The 13,495-nt window shown below is 43.1% G+C and overlaps 1 protein-coding gene across 3 annotated transcripts in view; it reads right to left on the bottom strand.

The window, feature by feature from the left end:
- The window catches only part of GREB1 (growth regulating estrogen receptor binding 1), a 97,374-nt gene that overhangs the window by 70,759 nt on the left and 13,120 nt on the right, over positions 1-13,495 (bottom strand). For 2 of the 3 annotated variants that reach the window (XM_080997894.1, XM_080997890.1), the window contains one exon: positions 5,903-7,486. The exons of the other annotated variant lie outside the window; for it this stretch is intronic. The gene's annotated coding sequence lies outside the window, so the exon portion shown is untranslated. The remainder of the gene's footprint in view (positions 1-5,902; positions 7,487-13,495) is intronic. 3 annotated transcript variants of the gene reach the window in all.

The following is a 13,495-nucleotide window of genomic DNA, read 5'->3' as shown; positions in this document are numbered from 1 at the left end:
AAAAAATCACTAAAAGTCCAGCCTTTCGGTGAAGCAAAATTTAGTGTCATAATTTCAAATCCTTTCAAATCAACACAATACCATAAGAAGGTAAAAGTCTGCTGGGTCAGTCCAGCATCCCGTTCTCACAGTGGGCAGTGAAGAAGTTGAATTTTACCTCACAACTTTAGCCAGTTGGCCTTGGGAAGTTCACATGCGGGACATGAGTGCAATAGCACCGACAATTCCCAACTGTGTAGGAAGAACACAACCAATGATAGACTTATCCTTCGTGAACCTATTTAATTATCTTATAAGAAGAAGCACCAAGCAAGCAGGCCTAACGCTCAGTCATTTGCTTTCCAAGTGTGACACATAGTGCATCCGCTTAAATGCCAGTTTTCTGACGTACATAACGTACAAGCAAGTTTGGTATCTGTTGTAGCTAGTGGCCCTGGACCCCAACTGTGGAACAAGATGGGACTAGACGTTCATTTCTCCAGAACTACACCCTTCCGTAGTCATGAGAGGTCGCTGAGATTCTCTCCCTCTCTGTGTTGGGATGTGTGTGTGTGTGTGTGTGTGGCTTTGTGGTAGAAAGTTAGCACTTGTGTGGCATTCTTGGTCATGCCACAACAGGATACAGGGGGAGAGACCATCTTCTAGGGAGGTAGGGCATAAACAGCTAGAGCTGTAGAGCCTAGTGCCCCAGGATACTACATAAAGCCCCAGTGGTTGAGAAGCCTCGTGATTCATTCTCCACCCTGAATCATCCCCCTCCCCCCCAAAAAAGAACAGAAAGAAATAAGATTTAAACTTGGGGTGGGGAGGGAGAAAACACCAACCAACAACCCCACAGGATAAATATATTTTTGTAAAAATGGTAAAGGACATACCGTTCTGTTTGTGGAAAGGACTTCTTGACCTGTAATGGTTTAGAAAACTGGCTGTGGGTTTTGAGGTATGCCTGAGGTTGCCAACCTATTTATTAAACTTCTGATGAATACATACACAAAAATCATCCAAGGCAAAAAAAACAACAAAAAACTTAACCCACAAAATGTCTCATCCCTAAATAATACCCTGGGGTGGGACCAAAAAGCTCAGTATCAATGCTGTGTTTCACATAGACAGCAATTTTTATAATGACCCTGGAAAATTAGCTTAACTCTTGCCACAAGGGTAAATTGTCTGATAGTTAGAATGAGCGGGAAGCTGCAGGTTACTGGCTAGCCTAAGGCCACCCATCAAGTGTGAGACTGAGCTAAGGGCAAATTTAGACATGACAGCAGCTGATCTGCCCAAATCGCATGTAAAGCAGGGTGGGTTTTTTCCAGCCGGAACTCACCAGAAAGTTCTGGCACCTCATAGGTGGGCACCATTGCCATTATAAGAGAACAAGGGAGGTGTTCATGGTGAGATCCAAACACCTCTTTTTATAGAAAAATAGCACTGGGGATAACCTAATTTTAGAGCCAAAAGAGCAAACAGATGGGGTTCGCTAAATCTTCCCCTGCCTGTGGCTACCCTTCTTGCAGTCTGCTCTCACCAAGTCCCTTTTCTCCTCAGAAGTAAGATTGGCTGCAGAGAATAACTTGAGAGGAGAGGTTAAGAGGGTAGTTTAGGAAGGACTGGACTCTCTCACCAGCATGTGCCAAAGGCTCTAAAAGTGAGACCACAGCCCTTATTTTATGCATGATCATGGCAGACCGTACTGCATGTTATTCTGCCCCTGTACTTGGAACCAAAGTTCCCAAACTCCCCCACCTCCACAAGGACCACTTGAAAATAATTTATTTTATTTATTAGATTTATATGCCAACCTTCATCGTCAGATCTCTGGGCAGTTCACAGACTAAAATACAGGTGGGTGGGGTTGCAAAAGAATGAAGAGCTTTTGGGAACTTATACACAATGAATTAAAAAAAACTGTTCAAAATAAAGTTTAATAAAAAAACTTGAAGCCTTCCTATTAGGCATAATGGCATCAAACATCCCAAGGGAGAAAAGAAGGATCTTTTTGTATTCAACGGCAGCGAGGACGCTGATTGCCAAGGGATGGAAAGGAGATAAAACTCCATCAAAAGAGGAATGGCAAGGAAAAGATCAGAGATCCTTCAACCCAAAAGTTCAAAAGGGGATGGGAAATCTATAGAAAATATTTAAAAGAACAGTGTCCCCATATAAAAACTTTAGAATGCTTCGAATAACTCTCGGAACTGATTAAGGTATAATGAAGTCAAACAAGATTTAATAAGGATAAAGTTTATTGAAAAATAGAGGCAAGTAATTAAGAAAACAAAGAACCCATATCAAGGAAGTCGGAAGTTGATGGAACATTTTTGTAAATTTGTGATGTATTGTTCTATTGGGTTTTTTTGTTTGTAAGAGGTGTATTGTGCTTCTTTTGTTTTTTTCTTTTCTTTTTTTCTTTTTTCAAGCTTTTGTTGTGTAATTTTTGATTTTAAAGCAATAGATTAGTTTTTAAGAAAAACAAAACAGCAAAACAAGACCCACCCCCTTCCCACAGACACATTTAAAAGGCTGTGGAATATTAATAAGCCAGAGGCCTGGTTGAAAAGGAATGTTTTTGCCTGGTGCCTAAAAATATATAATGAAGGCACCAGGAGAACTTCCCTGGGGCATTGCACAAACGGGGGGCCACCACAGAAAAGGCTCATGCACGTGTTGGCACCCTCTGGACTTCACAAGGAGGGGACACACGAAGAAGGGCCTCAGATGATTAGAGCACTGAACAGCTCAGTTGGTTAGATCATGTTGCTGAGAACACCAAGGTTGCAGGTTCAATCCCCATATGGGACAGGTGCATATTCCTGCATTGCAGAGTGTCGATGATCCTCAGGGTCCCTTGCAACTCTATGCTTCTATGATGAACGCAGAGTATGGGATGGTTTACACTGGCGAAGGCAGGTATTGTGGTCCTGAGCTGTTTAAGGCTTTATATGTCAAAACCAGCACTTTGAATTGGGTCCGAAAGCTAATTGACAGAGGGTCTTGATGGACCCCCTTAATGAGTTTCCTGCCTGTTGCAGCAATTATAATTCCACAGAATCCAAATGGCAGAACACAACATAAGAAATAAAAGAAGCAACAAGAATAGAATTAATAATAGGTACAATATTTAATGTGACCAGTGTCCCATCTCTCACCTTCAGCGTCAAATCCACAGACATGTTGTGGATCACCTGAATGAAGCTTACAAACTACTGGTGGTCAATGGACAACTGTTTGGGAACCCCTGTAATAGGATATGCAGTTTCTTAACTAAGGCTGAAAGAGAATCTGCGATTTGCCCAAAGCCAGAAAGGAGCCCAAGACTGAGATTTGATACCAATTCTCCTGCATCCAAGTCTCCTATATCTCTCCACTGGACAAAACCACCCCCCACTCCAACAGGCACTCCTAGCAATTACATTCAATGTGAATATTAAGGTTTTGAAGCTGCAGCAGCAGGCAGCAACATGCTAATTTTAATTAATCGAAGCGCCAACATGTCCATTTTAATTTATGTGCAGCATCTCTTCTAAACAAAACAGAGATGGAAATTTTACAGCACAATTGTATGTGTGCTTACTCAGAAGTAAGTCCCACTGCATTCAGTGGATCTTACTCCTAGGTAAGTGCATAGAGGATTGTAGCCTTAGCATTTATCTTTTTAAAAAGAAAGGATGGCTTGCTCGTGTTGTGAAAGCAAAAGAAAGCATGCTGTTTTCTTCTGAGCTATTGTTTTCACTCACAAACACAATTGGCTAATTTAATTAGATCCATACGGTTAATGAATTGAGACAGTGGTGGGAAACCCGGGGCCTTGCAGATGTTGCAGGACTGTAATTCCCACTGTCCCTGACAACCATCCTTGCTGGATGAGGCTGATGGGAGTTGGAGTGCATAGTTCTCTCGCCAGTCACCAGTGAACCAGAAGTACTTCAGCTGGGTGACAGCCCTGCTTTAAAGGTTTAAGGTGATTGTGATGGTTTAACATTCCACATGTACCACTAAGAGGTTAGCCAGCTTTTGTATAGTGTGGCAGCCATGGGTGAAAATGTGTGAACAGCACAGCGTGTTGAATGAATTACGTGCAGTCTGGCAAGGGACTGGGACTAACTACTTGAATTGTACGCTCCCAGCCGACTGGATGCTGGGCTCAGGAGCCGGCCAGGCTAAAAAGATGGAGGGGGGGGGCCTGCCTCCCTCAGGTCTGCTCGTCATGCCTCCCCCTCCCCCCGGCCGCCACGGATTGACCAATTTGAATGGATGGGTTTGGCGGGAACTTGTGAGCCTCCACAGTGACCGAGGGGGATGGGGAACAAGCAAAGATGGCACGGCGCATCCAGGAGGGAAAGGAGGCACCTCATGGGGCCAGACTGCCACTCACCAGGAAGGACGGTAAGCAGCTATTGTGTTCCCTGAGCCCTAAGCAACATGCTGGAGGTTGCTTTTTCTTTATGTTCTGCCTACCAAAAGTGCCTATTGTCTTAGGCCACATATAGTCATAGAACTGTAGAGTTGGAAGGGACCCCAAGGAACATCTAGTCCAACCCCCTGCAATGCAGGAATCTCAGCTAAAGCATCCATGACAGATGGCCATCCAACCTCTGCTTAAAAACCTGCAAGGAAGGAGAGTCCACAACCTCCTGAGGCAGACTGTTCCACTGTCAAACAGCTCTTACTGTCAGAAAGTTTTTCCTGATATTTAGTCAGAATCTCCTTTCTCGTAACGTGAAGCCAATGGTTCAAGTCTTATTCTCGAGAGCAGGAGATAACATCCACACCATGCATTTAAAGCACTGATACTACTTTAAAGGGTCATGACTTTCTCCCCAAAGAAATATGGGAGCTGTAGTAGTAGCAGCAGTAGTAATAATAGTGATGATGATAATAATAATAATACTTTTATTATTTATGCCCTACCCATCTGGCTGGGTTTCCCCAGCTACTCTGGGTGGCTTACAGCATATATAAAAAATGGTAAAACATCTGACATTAAAAATTTCCTGATACAGGGCTGCCACTATGGGTGTTGAGAGTTGTTACGAGTCCCCCCTCCATTCCCCTCATAGAGCTGCCATTCCCAAAGTTCCCTGTGATAAGGGATTGCTAAATCACTCTGAGAATTGTAGTTCTAGGAGGGGATAGGGGTTTCCAGAATGTTCTGGGGGAGCTGTGACTTTTGAAAGTGGTGCCATAGTGATTAAAATGCATGGTGTTAAATGTAACCTTAGTTCTTGGGTTCTGAAAATAACCAGAGGCCCCAAGGCCAGAACCTCTCTTCATTAATTAAGCAAAAAATCCACTATAAGTCCTCCAAATTCACTGCTGCTTCCTAGGGAAGCCTTTTTAGCAACCGAGAGACATGTTAGGGAAGAACAGCCTCATGGGTATAAGAAATGAGCTTTAAACGGGGGGGGGGGGAGGGAGAGAGAGAGAGAGAGAGAGAGAGAGAGAGAGAATGAAAGAGAGAGGATAAAAATTACATAAACAGAGGAAAGAACGAAACAGCATTCTGGAGAGACAGCATGTACAGCACAACTTGTTGCCTCACAGACCACAGCTCAGCACCTTGTGTTGTCCATTAGCAGCAGAACTGGCCAGAGAGTTCTAGTACCGAACACAGCAAGAAAATACAGTCTGAAGGGGGTGATTACAGAGCAGGCGCCAAAAGAAAATCATTCCATGAATAAGTGCCGACCTGCTATAGTTTGAGCCTAGTTTGAGGCTGCGTTAAAGATTAAGTGCCTTACGTTTATCTTTAATGATTAACTATTCATTCATGGTGAATGAACTGCAGTTTTACACTGCAGGTTTTTTGTGCCAAGTACAATATTTCAAATCCATCACATATAATGAAAGGCAACAAAGATGAAATCATCATCAGAATACCAAAGTTAGCAACCTTTCATACCTGAACATGGAATTGAGGCACAGTTCCTTATAGATCCTCCTTATTTTTACAAGGGACTCCATCAAATCCACCACAAAATCATCTGTCCACAGATATGTTCCGCAATTTGTTGAGGCTTTTGTTGTTATCCTATGTAAAAAAACAAAAAAACCATGAGGATCTATGAGGATCTGTACCTTGGGTTAATGCTTTCATGGTGCTGGCAAGTACCAGATCCACTGTGCAGTCTACCAATGTAAGCTTGAATTAGATGGTGCTTTGGGGAGACCCAATAGCAAAATCAATAGGATGAATTAATTTTGCTGGATCTGACTTTTACTCACTTCCCACAGAAAAGAAGAGCATGCAGGTGTTTGTGTGTGTACTGGCATGTGTGCACATGCTGTCAATCTTTCTATCTGCCTTGCAGAATGTGGATGAGGTCAGGGTGTCCCAGGTGAGGGAAGCTGGGGTGGTGCTCATGGCTCTCTTTCAAGTTCCTGAATGTGCCCACGGGCCCCCCAAAGTTTGGCAACACCTGGGGCAATACCTCACAAAGCTGAGAGATGAGCCATATCTTGGACAGAAGATGGTGAAACCCCCCCCCCCATCATTTTTACACTACTGACAACACTAGCATAACATTGCATTTTTGCAGTGCCATGCTGCCAGCAAACAGTGCAACTCATGATAATCACATTGCCAAAAGTAACTGTGCTTGAGGCAACAACTTGAAAGATCTATCAGAGGATTCCCAGGCCAAACCCAACTTTAATATCACTGGGTCAGAGCAGCACCATCTGTATCTGTGACCTGAAAGAGGCATTTTTGGCCTCAGGGAAGGGAGTAGAGTATGAGGAAATGCAGCTTGCAATAGCTGTTAGCTCTTGAGCGAGAGCCAAACTACCTTCAGATCAGTCCCGTAATTCCTGACTAGTTTAAAATAAATACATAGTTGAAATGCAAAGTGTGGGGTGGTGTGGGATATAGCTGTGCGGTGCCTTCGCAGCATGCCACCTTCACTGGACTGGTGCAGACCTCTGCTAAACCATTTACAAATGGAGAACCTTTGCTTTTTCTGAAAACTCTGGTCACTGAATGCCACAAAAGCTATACGCTGTTCCCCCAGCTTCTATTTTCACAAATGCGGAGGTAGTTTTGCTGGCTGATACAAATGTTCTTTATCTGTTCTTTATCGAGCACACAATACTTTCACAGCTTCCCCCACCATTGTTTCTTCTCCCCCCACCCCCACCCTGGCCAATTACATGGCGGGGGGGGCGGGCAAAGGATGGAGTTAGATAACAGTGTTTCGCTGTTGCTTTGATGTCCACAGGCATCATCCTCAGCGACTGACCAATGAAAACAAAAGAGGACTCTCTGGGCTGCTGCAACTCCCAGCTATTCTTCTCAGCACCTTTTGATATCCCAAAGGGTCCCATAGCCTGACCTTTGCTCTCCCTCACAAAGATCTCATTGGAAGAGTTGTCAGCCGTGTCAAAAATTCTTTCCAAATTCAGCTATTCAGCAAATGGTTACTTTACTTTTCCCATCATGCCATTCTCTTTTAATGTACTCCTCAAGACTCAAAATGCACCTTCCTTCCTACAAGGGAGAGAACCTGTTTTGGACACATAGTAAACCATTGATGGATGCTTGGTTTAAGAGTTTCTAATTTATGCAGGATTTCTTTCTCACTGACACATGCATTCATTATGTCTTTCTTCTCTGCGAGAGACCACCATCGCCATACTCACATTATGCATTCTAACTTCCTGGGATGCATTTCTCGATTGCTCCATACAGCTGCTTTAATTCATCCGTGGGGGGGGGTCCTCAAAGATGAGAATAATATCTGCAGCTGTCGTGTAATCCTCAGAGGATAAATTACCAGAGCGATAGCCTTGGGGAGGAAGGCATGCTGACCCATGAGGTGGGGGCTGAAAGGAATTCCAGTCATTTCCCCCCGAAAACATTGTTGCGGTTTCCCATCTGTGACAACTGACCACTCCTATTTATAAATCTGAGGTTGGGGCGGGGGCCACAGCTAGTCTTGAGAAGAGACTTAGGTGACGAGGAACTGGACTATGGCTCTTCAGGACTCTCCCTGAAGGATGTCTTGGGGAGACAAAAGGAGAGGAAGATCCAATTAAACTTGACTCTGAGAGGCAGTGTGGTATGCTGGGGCGTGTGTTTGAACTTGGAGCAGAGAGACCTGAGTTCAAATCTCCCCTTGGCTCCTCTGCTGACCTTGGACTAGGCCCTAAAATGCAGCCTGAGCTATTTCACGTGGTTGTTGCATAGTTAAAATGGTATCAGCTCATGCAAGCTGCTTTCAGCTCCTTGTCGAAATCAGGGATGTTGCTAGACTACAGCTCTCATCATTCCTGACAATGCTGGCTGGGGATGATGGGAGTTGGAGTCCAGCAACATCCAGAAGGCTGCAGATTCCCTGGCCCTGCTATAAAAAAAACAAAAAAGAGTCTGCCATCCCTTCCACCCAAGTTACCAGAATCTGGAGAGACTGAGATTCAGGAAAACAGCAGCTGCGGTCTAGGGAGAGATGCTCAGTAAGGAAAATAGCACATATGGAAATGGTTAGCCAATAAAATAGTCCTGATCTGAATCCCGATCTCGTAGTTGGTATACATATTTTTTTCAAAAAAACAAAAACATGAGAGATCCTGTTCATTGGTCTAATATGGTTTTGGGGGACAATAAGGACAAGAGTTACTCAATTCCTCATTTATTCCATTTTATGGCTTTATGCTTTAACTCTGCAGTTCATAAAGTTTGCATCTCCAAAGTTCTTCATTTTTTTTTAAGTGTTAAATACCAGCAACTCGTAGCAAACTGCCTTCTCCCGTGCAGACTAAGATGAGTTTCAATAAATTCCAAGGAAGCCCTGCTGGTAGTTTATCAACCAGTGACTTGTAGCTTAGTTACAAAAGGGAAGAGGCCTTTTTCAGTGATAACACCCACCTCCTGGAATGCCCTCCCTTCCTAGGGTAATGTGTAAGGCAGAGACAGTAATGACCTCTAAAAGCCTCTTAGAAATACATATATTTGCCCAAGTTTTCTTGGATTCTTAATTTTACATTTCTTTTGGTTTTGTATACTGGTGAGTTTTGTTTGTGATACACAACTGTTTGGCTGTTAATTTGTTATATTTTGGGGGGGTTTTATGTAAACTGTGTGGAGATTTTTGTATTATATTGTAGCATTTTTAATAAATAAATAAATCACACACACACACACACACACACACTTTAGATTTCAGCATGGTAAAGTCATCACAATTGAATCTCTTCTCCTGGTTCAGTGATAATTTAATCGAATGCACCCCCATGTGGTAACATCTGAGATTTATTATTATTATTATTATTAATTAAACTTCTATACCGCCCTTCATCTGAAGGTCTACGGGTGGCTTACAATATAAACAGTACACAAAAATAAATGACATAATAACAAACAAAAACAAGTTTGGAGTTCGAAAATACTGGGAGATGTTCTGCTTATTTTAGCAAAGGACATGAGGTAACTGTAAGAAGCAGAATGGTTTTGCTAAATTACAACAGGCTGGTCCATTTCCATTCCTAGAACTGGATTAAGGAGTTGTGGGTAATATAGCAATTCTGAAACATTTTCCATAGAGATTAAAAACCCCAGAAAACAAGTCAAGGTCATGAGTTTATAGCAGCTCTCCAGTGGTTCAAGCAGAAGTCTCTCTAAGCTCTACTACTTGAAATTATTTAACTGGAGAGAGTGGGTTGGCCAGTGTGGTTAAGAGCAGTACACTCGTAATCTGGTGAACCGGGTTCGGGTCTCCGCTCCTCCACATGCAGCTGCTGGGTGACCTTCGGCTAGTCACACTTCTCTGAAGTCTCTCAGCCCCACTCACCTCACAGAGTGTTTGTTGTGGGGGAGGAAGGGAAAGGAGAATGTTAGCCGCTTTGAGACTCCTTCGGGTAGTGATAAATCGGGATATCAAATCCAAACTCTTCTTGGATTACTATGCATGGAAAGCATATAACCTACCATTGAGTCATTCCTATAATTTCTCACTGGGCCACCTGAAGTCTGCTGGGCTCAGCAATACCTCTCACTCTGGGCTTTTTTCTCACCCAAGTATCCGATTTTTATAAAATATTAAAAATTGGACCTCTGCTGCAGAATCTGCAATCTGCAGCGCATGGATCAGACCCTCTCTAACCACCTCCCCACAACTTGGTGCTCCACCGGATGCCTTTCTGGCAGCCCTGGGGAACACCCAAGTTGTGTCCTTTAGATATTATTATTATTATTATTATTATTACCACCACCAAGACCCCTAAAATACAAAGGGTTGCATTCAACAATGTGCTTATGAGATTGTTCCATCAGCACAAGCATTTGTGTTTGCCCAACAAAACGATCTCCTCTCTCTGCCTGTGTGCTGTTCTGGGGGTTATCCTGACCCACTGGCACAGATCTGAGGTGGGCACTAGTGGAAATTTTTGTGCTGCCTCCCCCTAGTACAATGAGTTCGTTGAATACAGCCCAAAATCAACAGAAACACAGAAACTTTGTTAAACAGACAAAACAAAAAAAGTATATGCTATTTTGATATTGGGTTCTTATTTCAGTTTACATTTCAATAATACTGAACTCCCAACAATTTATATTGCTGATTTCATCCTGTACCTTGTTGTTCCAATACAAAATGATGACTGAACACTTTTCAATAAAGCTTTTGTTCTCCTTCTCTGATTCTAATAATATTTGTGAGTTTTAGCATGTATGCTACAGCTGCATCTCAAATCTTTATCATCAAATCCCTCAATGATGGAGGACCCTTCTATTTCCATTTTTGGTTAACCACCATTCTGGCCACTTTTAGCAGGTGGATAATTATTCCCCTCTCTCTCTTCAAACACTCTGGTCTAGATATTGCCAAATAAAATAACTATACTGTCCAACTAAGATAAAAGTAAGGTAAAGATCCAGTCAAAGGTGACTATGGGGTGCGGTGCTCATCTCGCTTTTCAGGCCAAGGGAGCCAGTGTTTGTCCACAGACAGCTTTCCAGGTCATGTGGTCAGCATGACTAAATCTGGTGCAACGGGACACCGTGACGAGTGCCAGAGCACATGGAAACGCCATTTACCTTCCTGCCGCAATGGTACCTATTTATCTACTTGCGCTGGTATGCTTTTGAACTGTTAGGTTGATAGGAGCTGGGACAGAGCAACATGAGCTCACCACCGTTGCGTGGATTTGAACCGCCAACCTACTGATCGGCAAGCCCAAGAGACTCAGTGGTTTAGACCACAGCACCACCCACATCCCTACTGTCAAACTATATCCAACTAAATCCTACTGTCCAGCTATATCCTGCCATCCTAATAGGCTTTAATAGTCACACAAACCCTCTCAAATATCTGCTCTTGCACCTCTGCACTCCCAGCATGTGTCTTCTACTTTTGGATATACTGTATGTGACTTAATCCCTGAGGTCTTTAATACCAGCTAAGTTATGTTTATCAAAACTGTTTTTAAAACGTTAAGTATTTTACCCACAAGGAACTGCCTCCCTATATCCAGTTCCAAGAAGCTTCTGGTCTCTCACCATCTAAACTCCCTCTCCCGTTGTTTATTTATATGCCTGTGAAATGTGGAAGTGAAAATGACAGTGCGAAGTAGCAATCCCATCCTGATCTCCTGCCCTGCAGGCAGTGGTTATAACACTCCAGAGCTTATAGAGGATTGTGCAAACAAAACAAAACTGCAGTTGGGGGAGCTCTTTGTAGGGCTGTGTGGACAAGCCATTACACTACGTCTGCAAATTCAGGACTTCATTCTCGTTCAAAGCAGTGCTACAATCTGTGAACTTTTCTCCAGATTCCCAGATCTTGGACCCATGCAGACTAGATTTCCCCCTAGTCAGTTTTAAATTGGCTGCATTGCTTCCCATGAGTTTAACTTAAATCACCTTTTGTCTTAGCAAGTGGGCAATTTTGAGTTTGCGTACACATAAATAAAGTTAGAATACGCAATCAGCAATGGTCATAAGGTACTGCCGCCATTCAGCCATATGCTGGCATTGAGAGTAGATAGCCACTCTGTGCAGACGGTTACTTCATTCCTGTATATTTCTCCAATGATCTGGCATTACTTTAAGCTGACTATTTACTGAATGCCAGCCTGTACAAATAATACTGGCCAACCACAGTCTTGTGTTTGAAAGAATGCTCTTCCAGGTCAAAAGGAAAGGGGGCATATTTTAGAGCTTCTCTGTGGTTTAGAAGCCTTTGGACTAAATCACTTCACATCTTTGGATTGACAAAGATTTAGAGTTTCTTGAAGACAATGGCTTCAATCCATTGCAAAGTTATGCACACTTAAGCCCCAAGGATTAAGCACATATTACTGAGCCCTGGGTTCCTGCCTGTTTCCTTCCCAGGCTATGAAGACAGCTCTTTTAACCCCTTCGTTGTAGCCCCAATCACTGTTTTTGCTCATCTCACCAACACCGCTGGTTTGGAAGTATTTCTATACTTTGGGCACACTAAATTCTTGAAGAGCAACCACTTTAATCCGCTGCAGCAAACCCAACAAATAAAGGCTTGTGGCATCTTGAAGACAAATGTGCATATGAAGAAACAAGTCATCAGAGGGTTCCACTGTTGCAGAACGAAAGAAGCAAAGAATCTTGTGGCACCTTCAGAACAAAAAAAATTACTGTGGCATAAGCTTTTATGACCTCATAGTCCAGTTCAACCAATGCAACAGGCCCTTTCGCTAAAAAAAAGGCTTGCTACAATAAATATGCTAGTCTTTAAAGTGTCACAAGTCTCCTGATTTGTTGGGTTGTAACACCACCATATTTTTTTTAAATAGGAACCTTGTGTAAGATAAGGACCAGGGGATGAAATTCTAAACACTATGACCTGGAAGGAAGCCCCACTGAAACCAGTAGGCTTTACGTCAGGGGTAGGCAACCTAAGGCCCATGGGCCAGATGCAGCCCAATCGCCTTCTCAATCCGGCCCACAGACGGTCCGTGAATCAGCATGCTTTTACATGAGTAGAATGTGTGCTTTTATTTAAAATGCATCTCTGGGTTATTTGTGGGGCACAGGACTTCGCTCATTCCCCCACCCCCAAATATAATCCAGCTCACCACATGGTCTGAGGGACGGTGGACCGGCCCACGGCTGAAAAAGGTTGCTGACCCCTGCTTTACATCATAGCAACACACTGTTAATATGCTTTCATTTTCCTCCGATTGCACTTTGACTGTTTATCGTGTTGTGTTTGAGTATTTTGCTTTCTTTTACACCACACTGATAGTGGAAGCTGAGTATCAACTAACAGACTATAGCAGGCTCACTCCAGTGGTGGAGGAGCACTGGTGAAATTACAAGTCATTTCGCTTTATTAGTTGTTCGGCTTCCACAAAGTTACCTCATTATTGCCATCTAGAGGGGCACTCCTGCACCACAGTGCAGTAAAAGAAGGACCAAAAAACAAACCCAGAACATTTGTGGTATAAAAGGTTATAGGATTTCAGTAGGAAGTTACAGGGCATGTACTAAATAATAATATTTTTTTTTACATTTATATCCTGCCCA

Source organism: Podarcis pityusensis, assembly GCF_964106645.2.
Source record: "Podarcis pityusensis genome assembly, chromosome: 3".
NCBI classification, from domain to species: Eukaryota; Metazoa; Chordata; class Lepidosauria; order Squamata; family Lacertidae; genus Podarcis; species Podarcis pityusensis.
The sequence above is the reverse complement of the archived record's forward strand: the minus strand, read 5'-3'. Positions and strand labels throughout refer to the sequence as shown.